The sequence below is a fragment of the Magallana gigas genome, chromosome 4 (assembly GCF_963853765.1).
Source record: "Magallana gigas chromosome 4, xbMagGiga1.1, whole genome shotgun sequence".
NCBI classification, from domain to species: domain Eukaryota; kingdom Metazoa; phylum Mollusca; class Bivalvia; order Ostreida; family Ostreidae; genus Magallana; species Magallana gigas.
The window spans coordinates 36,145,857-36,163,172 of NC_088856.1; the positions used below are offsets into that span (position 1 = coordinate 36,145,857).

General features: G+C 34.0%; 1 protein-coding gene across 1 annotated transcript in view; it reads right to left on the reverse strand.

Moving 5' to 3' along the window:
* Positions 1 to 17,316, reverse strand: part of LOC105332968 (uncharacterized) — a 172,347-nt gene that overhangs the window by 71,568 nt on the left and 83,463 nt on the right. The gene's annotated exons all lie outside the window — the stretch shown is intronic.

Below are 17,316 nucleotides of genomic sequence, written 5' to 3' on the forward strand. Positions count from 1 at the left end.
TTATGTCGATAGTTAAGTTAGTTGGTAGGAATATTGTACATGTACTCAAAGACACTGGGCGTAGTGTTGTTACTATCTAAATTAATCTTGTCAAAACAGCACATATGACAGTACAAATTCACAAGCGTGCTTTTGCAGATTGTAATGTGATCAATGCTGATAGTATTGTGGTCGCTGTAGATGTAACGGAATTAGAAGCAAATTCAACGGTAAACTCCGAATCTTTTTTTCCGATTACCCTTCGTATTTTTTTTTATCTTGGACAATATATTAAGAATGTCAGAAGGGCAGGTGACCCAATTACATTGTAGATTATGTCTAGAGGAACGACTACAGCAATGCAAAACCATTGACACTCAAAGAAACAAAAGATATCACTAATTCTTCAGCTAGCTAAGGCAAACCAAAGCAAGCTATTGGTGTAAGGAATATGGATAATACATGGACAGAGGAGGTATAAAATTGTACCAAGACCTGGATTGCTTTTGCATCTTGGCCAACAAAGTTTTTATCAAGAAGTTAAAAACATTTTTGGTATTAGCTGAATTCTACTGGAAATTTATAGCAAAAAAAAAATCTGAAGTAGCAAAAAACGTGAAATAAAGTGAAATGATAGAACAAAGCTAATTTTCGATGACCTATTTTTAAATTATCAGAATTTTGTACTGTGCGACAGTCTCTTTCTATCAGACCAGATTTCTGGATATTGAATGTTTAACCGGACAGGTTTTCACTTTTCATCATAATATCCGTACCATCGTAAATCCAGAACATGGTGGAGAATCAAAATCTGCTAAGAACACTAAGTTGTGAGTGACATTTTCTTCATTCTCCCTTTTTCTGTGTTATATTTACACGTGCAAATTTGGCATGGACGCCAACCCTGGCCCTTCGAAGGCCGTGCACATTACGAAATTTACAGGTCACTCACACGAGGACCCAATTAAATTTTTGGATGAACTTGATAGTTATCTGATTCTACATAGAATCAAGATGAATGCCACTGATCTTGTGGTGCGCAGCCCTGCATCTACATTTAACCGGATCTGTTCTGTCGTGGTACAAACGTCTTGATGACCAAGTGAAATATAACTGGCAGGCCTTACGGAACGCTTTCCTTTAGCGTTACAACGACATTGAGAGAACATATAGCACAGATATAGAGAAATTCCACTCGCTTAACCTGAAACCCGCTCAACGCATTGAGGACTTTTACTTGGTTGTGTTAAAGTTAGGGGCTCGCCTACAATTCGCAGATCGTGACATTATGTACAGATTCATTGCGGGTTTACCAGAGAGACTTGGGTTTTTTGTCCGTGCAGGTCGACCAGTTGACCACGCTCAGCCATCAATTAGTCTTCTGATGGAGAAGATCGACAAACTTGCAGCTGGAGTCGAACATCTACGTACTTCCCAAAACTCTGTGACCAAGACACCCAAAGGCAAAGTTTCTTATGGACATCGTGATACTGGTACGCGAAGTCATCGCAGTGAACAGCGAGATGGAGGTGGATTTCGTCATTCCAACGTGAACACTGAATGTAGTAAGTGTCAGGGAACTGGACATAACGACCCTGCGTGCAAGTGGAATGGTGAAGGCCGTGTCAATCCAGAGGTCAAGTGCCAACTTTGTAAACAAACGGGACATACCGCGGTTAAATGTGCTGACAGAAAAAAACCTAAATGCCCCAAATTGCGAGGCCCGCCAGCTTGGGAATTCGTGCGAACCAACACCACCACAGATTATGGGTCCACTACGTTCATCAACCGTAGATCAGCATGACTATGACTTATGTGCTAGTGACTATACATGTATTAACGATATTTTACACGTGATTTTGGTAGTTTACTGTATTTGTATTTACATTTTCAAGATGTTAAAATTGCAGTTTTATTATATTCAGGTAGCACTACGAACTTGATGTTTTATGCTTTATACAATCGTTTACCAAACTCTGTGATATCTGCATTGAAAGAATTCTCATTTGATAAGTTAGAATTAGCTAACGGTTCTTTTATTACAATGCTTGGTACAGCAAGGGTAAAAGTGTATGTTCCTCGATTACACAAATATATGTATGTTGTTTTTCATGTACTGGAACAGACATCTCAGCCTGTCATTCTGGGCACACAGTTTTTGACACAGTCTGGTATTTCCTTTGACTTTTCTGACCCTGGTAAATATTCAGATGTTGTTTACCACAACAATTACAAAGTTGTAAGCAGGAGTACCATTGTCTTGTCAGAATCTGAGGCTGTGTGTTTGCTCCATTTCTGATTCAAGGGTACACCCTGGTGTTCATGGCATGTGTTTACAGCACCATAGTTCTGTCAAATCAAATGCTGTATTATGCAAATGTATTGGTGTAGTTGATATTGACAATACTATTCCAATCCAATTACTGAATGCTACCGATACACCTATTGTCATAAGTAGAGGTACTGAGATTGCTACGTTTACCCCATTTGATCAAGAAGTGTCTTACCTTTTGAGCAAAATGTTTCTGTACAGAACGTTTGCAACAATGTGAATATTTCCCCTATTTCAACATGTGATAGTGACACTGATGGGGGTTCTTATGACAGATTTCTGAGTGAATTTAATCTGGATAACACATTACTACATGTGAACAGATTTTTGAGTGAATTTAATCTGGATAACTCATTACTACATGTGAACAGAAATCATTGAGTGATGTTTTGTATGCAAATCGCGATGTATTTGTCACAGAATCATCACCAGCTCTAGGGAAAACTTCTTTAGTCGAACACACCATTCACTTAAAAGAGAACTTTGTCCCTAAGCTACAGCGTCCATTTCGCCTTGCTCCCGACAAAAAGCAAATATTAAGACATCAACTTGATGAACTTCTTAAACAAGGGATTATCTCCCCCGTGTCAGAAAAGGCAGATTTGCCTATCACTAGTCCAGTGGTCTTAGTGCGCAAACGCAATAAGAAAGAACAAGACTTTTAACCTGGTTCACATGAAGCCAGTCTATTCTTTCCCTATACAGATTTTGTGTAGATTTTCGATATCTTAATTCCCAGACTAAGGACTTTCAGTATCCTATACCTGACCTTCAGGAACTAACCGAATCTTTTGCTGACAATTCGCCCAACTATATTACCTGTATAGACTTATCGCAGGATTTTTCCAACTTCCCATCGCATCAGATTCTAGCAAATATACTGCTTTTAATACCTGTTTCGGTACATACCAGTTTGCCGATGGGCCTACGCACATCACCTGGTACACTGCAGTTGTTAATGGGCAAGATCTAGAATGTAGAAAAATTAACATTTTGGTCCGTATTGTTATTTAGATGACTGTGTTATTTTCTCATCAACTTTCGAACAGCATCTCAAAGACCTCAATGCAGTGTTTCATCAATTACGAAAAGCTGGACTTAAACTTGGACCGAAAAATGTTCTTTTGGTAAGAGTGAATGCATTTTTCTAAGCCATCAAATATCGAGTACTGGTATTCGGCCTCCTCCAGACCGTGTCAAAGCTATTCAGGATTATCCCCTGCCAACTTCCGCCAAGGAAATCGTCCGTGACTCTCCCGACCGGTATGCATAAATATAGAGTTAAGGAACGATCGAACAGAATAAGGCTATCAAATATATTTAATAAATGAATTCACATCAAATTTGAGATTGTTGATTATCTTGGGTCAACTACTAAATAAAAAAAGCTATAGTCCCCTCGTGAAAACCGGTAGGGGACTAAAAATACATTCTAACTGGATCACAAATCACTTAGTGCACGTATGTGGACTTTAAAAGTTTTTTTAAATAATTGCAATGATAACTCATTCTTTTACAACGTTTTGTGTCTGCAATCAATCCTGTTTCGCATACGTTTAACTATGATAATTGTTGCTTTGCTTGCGTGGTTGCCTTATTTCAATTACTTGAAAGAGATTAATCAACACGTAGCAGAATAGATACATAGAAAAACAATGTTTCAATACTTTAAATCTTTTGAACAATTAAGATTTAAACTTTAAAAGTCTTACTTCGTGTAGGAAATATTCCAAAGCTTATCGCGTGCTAGCGATCTCACAAGGTGGTTCCCATTTGCCTTGATGTGTTTAATTCGGCCATTTTCATGACACCGTGTTTATTTTGCCAATCAGAAAAAAACTAAATGGAAACTGAAATTCTCCTTTCATTACACAGGAACCCGTTCCTCAAAAAGGCGTGGATTTGGGCTACAGTTAGTCCGACTAACGAAGTTGCGCGAATATTTAGTCGAGTCTAAGTTGTGTTTCTTTAAATGGGTAAGTTTTGGGTTTAAATGCCGAAGAACATAGTCATATCTGAGAATTAAGCATGCGCACATCGTATCTTGTTTTGCATGGACGCTATGATTTTATGTGGTGGATCAATTTTTCAATTCATAGTACATGTGCTCGAAAGTATGCAAGTTATACTTATATGATAAAATGTTCTTATGGTAAGTTGTTCATACACAATTTATATTTACTTACAGTAGAATAAATGCTTCCTCTACTTAACATTAAGTAATTTTAAAAACAAATCAGAGAGAATACCAAAAGTTAAGATGCAAATGATAGAGGTTAGCCACTCTACCCCGAATATATCGCAATAAAATGCATTGCAGATAAAATGCATAGAAATTTCCAAAATTTTCGTAAAATAGTAAACATTTTTAGAACTAAACACGATCTCGTTGCAAGCAACGAGGAGGTCTTCCGTGTGATTTTTTTAAGGTACTGTGACATTGACTTTGATATTTGACCCTTTATCTCCTTATCGGGGCAACACAACACAATTTTGACGATAAAATATTGTTATGAACTTCATTTTCAGCATTTTTATTCTATATTGATTTTCAAAGTAATGCTTTTTTGGGAGTTGATTTTAATCAACTCTCCTATGCACTTACTCGGGCAAAACGAAAGTGAAACAGTGTTTGGACCTAAGCACAAATCAATACCGCTGACAACACTTAGTTCTTGAAAATAATCGATAAATTCGATGCTATGTATACTGAAACATTGTTTTTCAGAAAAACTTATTTATTAATTCCATGAAAATAATAAGATTTTAAATTGTACAAACAGTTTAGATATTTTTTAAAGTCGTATGTATTCCTACGCTAGAGTTCAATGTAGTCTCGTTCAACCAGACGCTTGGCTGTCTCCGTTAATATCCGACAAAACAGAGTCTCTCTTGCTTGTCGGAGATAAACGGAGACAGCCGAGCGTTTAGTTGAACAAGACAAGAGTTCAATCTTGCATGGATATATACAGTCAATTTCTCAAAAATATTTCGAATACTGATACTTCTTGCCATGCAAAATCACATACCGTTGATTTTAAATAAATGATAATCGATAAAATCAACTCCCGTCAGTACTTCGGTACTTTGATAAATATTTGTTTTGTTAGAGATATAGGTTATCCAAGTTTTGGACTTCTGGCCCCTTAAACCCCCTAATTACGGAACGCATGATAAAATAATTATAATTTATTGTTAAATGAATGTGCGATGAACTATTTTGCTTCCTAAACATAAAACAAAATATTTTTCAGTAAAGTGCTATAAAAGAAAGACTTTAGAGCCTTTATGGCCCTAAATGTTCTTGATAAAGAAAGGTCTTTTAATATTAAACATATTTTGTTCAACAAGTGTTTAGAAATTCGTTACCGTTTTTGAGCTATCTGGGATAGGACGTTTTAGGGGCCGACCCCATATCTCCTTATTGGGGCCAGATAACGAAACTTTTATGATTGAATATTGTTTAAAACATTAGTCTAAGCATCTTTAATTCTATTTTGCTTTTAAAAATATTTGTCCTTTTTGTGATATAATTGATAGAAGTTTTAGACTTCTGGCCCCTTAAAACCCCTAATTATGTAACGAATAATAAAAAGATTTCAATGTATAGTTTTATAAGTGTAAGATGAAAAGTTTTGCTTCTTGAACTTATTACAAAATATTTCTCAGTAACGTGCTATAGAAGAAAGACTTTAGAACACTTTTGGACCCTAAATTGAAGGGCCAGCCCCTTTTCTCGACATCATATGAAAGGTCTTTTGATATTAAACATATTTTGTGCAACAAGTGTTTAGAAATTCGTTACCGTTTTTGAGCTATCTGGGATAGGACGTTTTAGGGGCCGACCCCATATCTCCTTATTGGGGCCAGATAACGAATCTTTTATGATTGAATATTGTTTAAAACATTAGGCAAAGCATCTTTAATTCTATATTGGTTTTAAACATAGTTGTCCCTTTTGTGATATACATGTACTTGATCGACGTGTAAAATGGGTACCTGGCTATAGACAGTGAAACATATTGTCAGAATGTGAGTGTTTGAGCGCCTTAACGGCTGCCGCACTGAGAAGGCTCTGGAATGCTATATGGTCTGCTGGGGTAATAATTGTAAAAGCACTTTGAGAATGCATCAGCATTATAAAAGCACTATATAAAAATTGCAATTATTTATTATAAGTTTTGGACTTCTGGCCCCTTAAAGCCCCTTATTATGTAACGAATGATAAAAAAATTATAATGTATAGTTTTATGAGTGTAAGATGAAAATTTTTGCTTCTTAAACATATTACAAAATATTTCTCAGTAAAGTGCTATGGAAGAAAGACTTTATAGCACTTTTGGCCCCTAAATTGAAGAGCCAGCCCCTTTTTTCTTGACATCCTATGAAAATTTAAATTCAATATCTCTATTCGTCTAGGAGGAGATAACAGGACAAGCAGACCCTCTGAAAATCGCTAAAACGTCAATATCTCCCGAACAGAAATGACGCCATTAAAAAAAAAAAAAATCATATTTAAGGTTTTTATCAATATCTACAAGATCTGAAAGTTTCACGAAAATCAGTCGAGTCGTTTTCAAGAAAGAAAATAAAATAATAAAAGGGAAAAAGAAACAAAGCAACAACGATAAGGTCTTCCGTTGGAAATGGAAGACCTTAATAAATAAGAAAGGTTTAATTGAGAAACCCGTACGTATGAACAGAATGAACTTTAAAACCTTATACATGTACATTTAGACAGTTTTAAATGCAGGGATAAGGCTCGTTAATTTTCTATCATATCACTTTCTTTCTTTTATAAAAAATAAGATGACTCTGATTTCAACCGCAAACTACTAAATTTTGACATACATGTTGTATACATGTAAATATATTGTCTTTACTAAGAAGAAATGTTCCATCCTCTGTTCCACTTTTGTAGGAGTTCCGACAATGGCATTGGTACGAATCTTAATTGTTTTATGTAAATCGCATGTCGTCTTTAAAAGTACGATATTTGCAAGGTATTGTTGATGGTCAGGCACACAATAAACGTTTTGAAAGATATTGTTTTCAATTAACAACACAAGAATTATCAACCTTTGAAGCCATGGTCTCAACAACCCCATTCCTGTTTTTGTTTCAATACGTGTACATAAGGAGTAGACAAACAAAGTACCCCCTCCCTTTTTTAAAGACAGTTTTATTGATGAAAAAACGTCTACTAGTTTTAAAAAGAAGCATCTAAATCATCACCCCCCCCCCATAAGGTATTTAGGGCCTTTTCGATTTGTAGTTTAATTTGTTGTTAAACGTTTTATGCATATGTACCTTATTGAAGATAAAGATTAAACAAGAGGCCCAATGGGCCACATCGCTCACCTGAGCAACACTGGCTTTATATGGGCGTTCAAAGGATATTGTGCCATATGACCCCTCGGTAGATTAATCAAAAATGATTATCATTCGAATTTTACGCTTATTTTTGCATATACTTAATCTTTGACATATTTACCTTTATAGAATACCATTTTACCGAAAATAAGATAATATGCAATATAAATAACTAAATGTTCAGTTGGTGTTCACGGTTAACTTCCAGTTTCCTTTATTTTAGCCGCCCCATCACTTTATAAAAGGATTAAAATACATGAGAGCATAAAGGTACATTTTCTCCCTCCACTACTTACTAATTATTGTAATTTATTTTTAAAAATCCAGTATGCCAATTGAGAAGAAAAGACTACCTCAATGCACCAGAATGAATGCGCTCAATTCCTCAAATTAAAAACATTGAAAAATTTAATTGGTCTTCTCCATTATTAACGATTGTCGTTTACCAGGCATGAATTCATTTCGTATGACGTTTCATATCCTTACTCACTTGACTGATGAATAAACTTAACTGAAAAATGTTGTCACATATGTTAAAGAGCTTTAATTCAAATCAATGTATTGACAGGCATGTCACTTTATTGTACCAATGCCCACCAATTATTTTCATCTTTATTAAAAAACAACAAATGTCTACAAACAAATATGATTTTCCGTTTCAATAATTTTATAAGAACAACAATATTTGCTTTTATCCTTATAATAATAATGTGTTAGGACTATGGAAACTGTTTAAAAGACGTCGTTTTTATTTACTTGTGTTTGAAAAACTATCAAAAATTTGTGTAGATTTTATGCAATTCATCGTTTCAGAAGGGGCACCAGAAAGTAGTTACAGCGTACCATCCTTTAAGGATGACGTTTACTCAGAATGAAAAAAAAAATCCACTGATGATAATAAAAAACCAACTAGTGTTTGTTATAGACCTTAGGTGGCAGGGGACCGTTTTTTTATACAATTCATTGTAGCCAAGGGATGCATGTCTTCAGAACTCTGTAACTAGAATTTCCTCAGTTCCCATTCAGCAGAAATACCTTTAATTCACTCTTTATAAGGCCAATCACCAATTTCTGAAGAAAATTACTAATCAAAACCTGTAAAATTCTCTACATACTAGTTTTTATGAGATTTTGACCCGTTCATATTTTGCTTATTTTTCATGATTTTTCCGCTTTTTAGACCTCTCCCAGCTAATTCCCTGCAGAGGGTTGACCTTCCGTACCGCGTGCATGTTGCACTATCACATGTCACAAACTTACCCGTGTATAGTTTTCAATGTCCCATCCACCTACTTTTCGTGTTATTTTACCTCCCGTCTGTAACTTGCAATTTCACTGTGTAAAGTCAGCACAACAGTCATAGCCGCAGGTTTCGCATTTTACTTCTGATTCTCATGTACCTAACATAAGGGGCCTACATATTGCATATCAATTTCAACAAGAGACACCCCTCTAACTAATGATAATCATTAAATATCATTTCATGAATTTTAGCAACACTCATAAGCCTTCAAGTACAGCAACTCTCAATTTTACAAAAATATTGACGGGTACTTTATTCGAAACTGTCCCTTGCTACCTTACATGGTAGTGTCATTCTTCACTTTCAAAAAAGTAGGTCAATGACCTGATTTTTGAGTTAATGGCCATTTAATATTTTTTGAAAATTTCAGAAAAATCCTTAAAGATTTTACACTATGATTGAGATGTTCTTAATTGTTAAAATAATACAAATTGCTTAACTCTTTAACAAATGAAATACAGTTTATGAATGGTAGTGACATTAAATAGATACAAAGCATTAAGTTTTCAGTCACAATTTTTATAGATATTCTTGTCCGAATTTCCTCTATCAGTTTTCAAATTACTACCCATTTTTGATTCAATATAACAAAAAACTGAATGATAATATTGCTAAAGCATTTATAGTATTAAACTAAGTATATTGACTTTTCTCTGCTTGCATAAAATTTATATGAGGTCAATGATCAAAATTTTGAGATATGGTGTCTTTTATCATTTTTAAGCATTTTTCAATATTTTTGAAGTGTGTGCCATACGATTATCTAAACGAAAAAGCAAGATAAAACCAGCAGAAAATATTCAAAATTATGTGGACTAACAAATAAAATCTTTACTTTAAATATGGTAGCACTTCCAAAAATATTTCAGTGGAAAACAAAATATGACAAATTTAGTCTGAATTTCCTCTGTTTTGCTAAAAGTCAAGCTTTGTCAGAGCCTAATTCCATAATTTAGTAAATATATCGATTTTTATGTCAATAATAATTCATTTCATAAATACTTTTTGTATTTAAAACAAATTTTACTCATGAAATTGAACTTTTTAACAATCCGGATTTGAGAACTCAAACCCTGAGAAAACAACGTCCTTAAGCAAGACTTTTCTTTTTATCAACCAAATTTTCAGCGTCAATCGTAGTTAGTATTTCCTATTCAGCATCGCTGCATTTAAAATATAAACGAAATAAAGCATGACCTCAGCTTTGTGTACAAACATACACAAGCATTGTGTACAAAGCTCTGTATCTTGCTTATAACTAGAAGCTTGACTCGCAGGTTTGTAAATGCACTATAACAAAGAAAAAACACAATTTATTTTTTATCATATATATATACTTACATATTTCTAGCAGCGATAATAATCTCCGTTTATATTAAAATTGCTGAGCATCATAATAAAAAACATGTTGCATTAATCAACCATTACGTAGAGATCGTACCGAATTACATGTACCAACATAATGAATAGTATTTTACAATATATTGTTAGTGCATCAGATTTTGCGCAGGAACATGTAAACAATCAGCTGTCTGATTTACCGGTCTAAACGTAAAAGTTTTAAATTCTAGGAGGATAATTTTAACTCCCATTGGTACCATTATGTGGTACAACTCTGATATAAAAATTGCATGTAAATATGTATTTATCAAAGATTGGTATATGAAAGTGGTTAAAATCATTGGAGATTATTTGAATGAAAATGGAAACATATTATCAAGAATACATTTTACCGAAAGATTCCATTTTTCATATATACCTCCAATGTTATATAATAGTGTTATACATGTTTGTGCAATATCAAAATACTTGACATATTTGTTCATTGATAAGTCTACTTTGAAGAGAGACTGCACTACATTTATGCCATTTTATTATGAGTCTACTTTTTTGAAAGAAAAAGTAACAAAGCATATATACATATGTTTAACCTCAAATGATTGTGTACCTAAAGCTATCAACAAATGGAATGCTGAGCTATGTGATATTTTGCCAAATAATCTATGTGTACAGGATGTGTTTAAAATGTTTTATAACTACCAATGATTCAACTATTAATTGGTTACAATATAGAATTCTCCATAGAATTCTTACTGTTAAATATTATCTTAAGAAAATCAGAATTATTACCTCTGACTGCTGTACTTTCTGTAATGATATGCCTGAAACTATGAAACATGTTTTTGCAACTTGCAAGAAAATCCAGTTTCTATGGAATGCACTTAGTATACTTATATATGAGAAATGCAACAAAAATGTTAGTTTTGATGTCTGTAATGTATTATTTGTTGTTTATCCCCTTGATTGGGAGAACATAATTCTAAACTTTGTATTCCTATATACAAAGAAATATATATTTTTATGTTTAAAAAAAAACCGCCAATTTTTTTAAAAGCTTTTACACTATTTAAATCAAAGATACATGATTGAAAAGTATATTTATATTCAGAAATTGATGAATTTGAAAAAGCATGGTCTCCTTGGAATGATTTTATTAATAATCAACTGAAAGTTCAGAACTAACATGTGTACAGTAATACATCGATTTAATATTTCTTATGGTTTTTTTTTTGTTTTTGGTTCTTTGTTTTCTTTGGTTTGTTTGGGTTTTTTTTTTCCATGGATTGAAGTTAAACTGCTTAGGCATAACTACATGCATCACAAGCAACTACCCTACTCTTTATTTATATTACAATATAGGATGAAAATGTGAGTATGTGAGAAGTAAGAGAGTGAATATTCCAAAAAATGATTTATATATTCAACCTTGTTTACAAAAAAAAGAAAAAAAGAAATCAAATTCTAAAATAAAGACGATGGTTCCTCTCAAGTTAAAATAAAAAGAACTGAACATGCTAATGAGATTCAATACAAGTAAAACCACTTAACAAATTAAAAAATAACAACGCATTGAAATATTTAACCTCAATTTACTTCACATAAACGGCACAAATATATTTTGCATTATATACATAATTCGTTTGCACTATAAGTCTATATAAAAGATAAGGATGCAACATTGTTGTAGTCAATTTATACACTGTTTCAATTTTTAAAAAAATGTAAAAAAAAATTGGATGATTTATATTTAGCAAAACTAGACCCAAGTAGTCATTTTAGGCATCCCACTGATCTGATGGAAAAAGAAAAGTAAATATACGCAACAATTAATGAATTTACGGTTACTACACTAGTTTAACGACAAAGAATGTTTTTACTGTTCATGTCAACCTTCAGGGAGGCAAAATTACAACTGCAACGGGGCCTACTTCAAATTCTTAATTGATAAATTCAGCATGTTAACATGTTTTGGCTTTAGAGAAACTCTTTGAGCATCAAAACCTCCGACTTTTCTTTCGTGTTTAGAACTATTACAAATGCATCAGCTATTTTAATTCAAATCAGAATTTTGAAATTCCGAGCCCGTGACGAAATTCTAAGCCCGATCAATTAGCCCGGTATTCCGGTATCAGGGACGTACATGTATATATATACTAACGGGATAGGCAACTTCTACATTCGCCATATTTACTTCCCAAACTATCATGCGAGGCTTGACAAGTTTTTAAAACTCTTAATCCAAGTGAAATACGTCGTTTGTATTAGATTTTTTATTTCCTCTTGTTAAAGGGTTAGCTTTTTCATACATTTTTAATCATAGGTAGTGAATTAATTTAGATATAAAGAAAATAAACATCGATTTTTATGTAATCTCGGAAATGGGACAAAAACGGGTCTCGGGGTTTTGAGAACTCCGTCGTAATTATGATCTGATCAGGGTTATAAAGTACAAATAACAATTCTAATTTCAAGATAGTTTTTTAAAGGTTTTATAACGATATATCAGGTAATATCATAAATATATGAAGATAAAAATGACCTACGAAATCACGTACCGCATGATTTCGGCGAGACTTGGAGACCTGCCTATAACGTTAGTATATTATTGTATGTCCATGCCAGTATTGAAAAAAAATGTATCGTGATACGATATTTTTTGTTCACGTACCGCAATAAACCGGAATATCGGTATTTTGCGCAGCCTTATCTTTCAATATGATAAGAATTGTACGATGAGTAAGAAAATCTGCAAATTTGTAATAGAAATTGGAAGAAACAACAAATGAGGCGCGTGTTACAAGTATCTAACTTATAATTATTTATATGATCTTTATTTATGCAGTACATGAAAACATTTTTACCGGTCTTAACCATAAAAGTTTATTGCACTATGTATTAATGATGCATAATAAATCAGTTGTTCCCCAATACACTGAGTAAAAATACAATCTTTGAAAATATTAGACATGAAAAATGATGAAACTGAATTAATGAACTTCTCTTATTTTTTTCATCTTTACAAAAATATATTCTGTATTTGCTGTTATGTCAAACAGTGCATGAATTACGTTACACATATACAAAGAAGGAAAATGTTCTCGGTGGGAGGCACGACATTAATGATTAAAAGGAGGCATATTTACACACCCTATGATTTATGGAAAGTGTTCGGGGTAAGAATCAGAGGTTTAACCTTGAATTGGGTGAATTACATTGAATAATGCTGGTCCTGCGAGGCTTCCTACGTTATTCTTACTCCGTATTGTGTGTTGTGTCCGGCTAGGTATTTACCGTTAGGGTTTGCAAAATGACAACTACTCTACCACTTCCAAGCCTGGTATTTGTTTTCAGTCCTGAAAATAACGATGTCGTTGTCTTTGTCCTTTCTAAAAACATCCTCTTGTTGGCTACTCTATCTGCTGATATTGTTCACTCGATAATTGCGATTAGATTAAAATAATGCAGGCATGTTCATGAAACTTTCCTAAGATATGACGTAAGTGTGTTTCTATGATGTTACTTACGAAAAAAGTTAAAAACATCGTAAGATCAACTTAAGACAAGTCTTAAGATGTACCTCGATGGTAACTTAGGATCATCTTAAGTTAAGATATATATATGTACTTACCTACTAAAACATTCTTATTTTTCACTTTTATTCATACCGTTTACATTTGAGTGACTGTGCAGGAATAAATCATTTAACATTGTACAAGAGGAAATTGTGCATTTTGGTATTTTCTACGAAATGCCTAAATCCAGTTATTTAAATGTATAAATTTTCAAAAGTAAACATATTAATGTCACAGTTCATATTCATTTATTTATTTAATGTTCATCAGCGCGCATTGCCGATAGAACGCATTGCTGTATGTATGAATGAGTGCATGTGTGAATGTTGTGATAAGACACGTGGTTTTTCCATTTTTAGGATTTAGTGACCAGGTACATGTATATAAGTCTTATTGACCAATGACAGACGACTTTTAGCTCATTAATATGCATGTTTTACTAACTTCGTTCACTATATAAGCACAAGTCCCGCCAAATCCAGTACCCACAGATTCTACCCTTTACGGCGCTAGTATCATTTACTGTTATATTCCATTCCTGATCTTCAAAGATCCAGTTATTTATTTATTATTTAAAGTCCTGGATACCTGGTAAGATCACTGTTAAACATATTATTGTAACATCATATTCAGTGATATTGTCGGTAAATCACCGGTATTATAATTGGGAAAACCATTGTGTTTGTAATTTAATTTAATATGTAGTACATGTAATTGTCTTTCGTCAACGTGTGTGTGTTGTGTTGTGAATGTGTTTTCTGTGTTTTCTAGGTTTCTTTTCTGATATTATATAAAAGCAAAGTACGAATCCAAGTCTTTGATCGTTATTTATTTAACGACCCTGTGACAATGGCGCCCACGTTGGTTATGCTTTGAAGGAAACCAGGGTCCAGATTCCAGCTCCAGGGACAAGGTTCCAACACCAGGGCCAGACATGTTCGAGGCGGCTGTGTGAAAGTGCCAATATCCTTGTGAAAAGTAGGCCTACAACTTCAGTTTATAAGTGAGCGAGCTCCGTCGACCACTACTACTATTCATCTGTTCATACCATGGCTAGCTATTGTTCATACTCGGAGATGAGTTCAATTCAGGACACCGTCCAGTGATCCGATCATTTGTGGAGATCTCTTGATCTAGTGCGGGAACAGGTGTATTCGCGTCGAAAACTGCGCGCAGTGATAGCATCGATTACAGAATTTCCATCTGTGAAAAATTCCAATTAAATGTGAAAAAGTGCTATCCATTCATTTATATCTTCTATGTTTTGTAAATGTCTCAATTGTTTGTAATGTCAATTGTCTCTGTTGTTTACATGTCGTATGTGTTATGTTGAATGAGAGTAAAGCCGGCTGTGTGCAAGGTGCGTGCTATTCAAGCGTGAAAGTGATCGGGCTCGAGATTCTTTATTTCATGTGTTTTGATTTTGTACTTCCGGAAGTGTAAAAACGTGTTTTCCCAAGGTATAATTTCAGTCTGAATCGCGATTGTGAACGATATTTACACTGAAAATATGTACACGTTTACTCAATGATTTGTTTAGCACATGTTGATGTTGTCATATGTGTTTTGTGAACTGTCAATGTGTCTGTCTTAGATTTTTTTTTTTGTGTTTTCGTGAACAATTTTCCCCACCCCTGCCCACCCCAGCCTATGATCCAAATATTACTGGTCAACTGCGCGCGTTGCATTTCACGATATTTATTTGCAGCCTTGACTAACCCAGAATATAGGACACCAGGACGTTTGGACAAAGAAGATTGACAATCGGGTATTTATTATTGGTATAATGACATAGTGAATACAGTAACTGTTGTCATCAGATATACTTCAAGTCGTGTGTGCATTTGATTTAGTGTGTATGCTTCATGTCTGTATGGTAGAACAAATGCGCATTGCGATAATTATTTTCAATTTGCTTTTGTGTCTGTCTCAGTGTCTGAGGGAAGTAAGTGTCACTATGGCGAGTAATGATGAAACGTCATTGGAAGATCTTATCAGTCAGATAAATTCAGAAAATCATTACAGGGTTATTCCAAAGGAAGAATATCAAATGTTACTGAAGTGTAAAGCTGATAGTGTCAAACAAACTCCTTCTTGTAATCCCAGGTTACCATTTGCTTCTGCAGATGAGGATGCTAGGCCAAAGTTTAGTCCAAGGGTGAGTTTGCCCTCCCCCAGGTTATTTAACTCTACTATGACTAGTGCTCTGTGTCAGAACTCCAACCCAAATCCAGTCAAACTTCCATCTTTTAGTGGTAGTGAAACATTACAAAAAGGGGATGTCAGTTTTGAGGTTTGGTCTTATGAGGTTAGATGCCTTAAGAGCCAATTATCAGAAAATGCTTTATTACAGCTTGTTCGTAGTTCTTTGAAGGGCCAAGCGCGTGAAATCTTAATCCCTCTTGGTGAAGATGCCACGATTGACAACATTCTCGGGAAATTGGAAGACTTTTATGGGAATGTCTGCACACCTGAAAATATTATGCAGAATTTCTATGCAGATCATCAGAAAGAAGGTGAGACAATTGTTACCTATGGTTCTAGATTGGAACAATGTATATCAAAAGCTGTAAGATTAGGTCACATTGACTCTAGTGCTAAAGACGCAATGTTAAGGTCAAAGTTCTGGTCTGGATTGAGAAGCGCTCAATTAAGAAATGCTACCAGACATAAGTATGAATCAGTTAAAGAGTTTTATTCACTGCTGAGAGAAGTGAGACAGATAGAACAAGAGGAAAATAATTTAAAATCTGTCAATGCAGTTACAAAGCCTAGTGTTTCCATGTTGACAAATATTGATTCTCTCACTAGAAGTTAACTTAAATATATCAGTGAGCAATAACAACTTTTTAAAAAATTCAAATAAATGCTATTGTGTAAAGAAAATGTACCACGACAGGATTAGTTTTTAAGCAAATAATTTTTAACAACACGTGTGCAAACCGTTACTGTGCATGAGAAAAAAGTAATTATATACCAATACAGTTTTTTCAACATTACTAATTAATTTATTAGATTTTTTTCCCCAGAATGAAGTGATAAAAATTGAGAATGATCACACATGACTTACAGAATACAATGCCGATTTACTTTTATGCCAAGGACATTGAATAACTTTTCGTCAAAACTAGTATTCAGAACAATGAATGTCACAAACTAAGAGTAGATATCAAAAATGGGGGGGGGGGGGGTGTCCCTCTCCTCAAGATTATGTTAAGATAAACATACATGATAGATTTAATTACTATGCCTCCCCATGGATGAAACAAAAATTGAGGTTTGTAATAAATGCTAGAATAAAATAAAAAATTGCTTTATTTTGCTGGTCATAAAAAAAAACTTCACAACAGTCCAATATCCTGTAAAAGAGATTTTACAACCTTAGGACAGTCTAAGGACAACGTAAGTGATGTCCT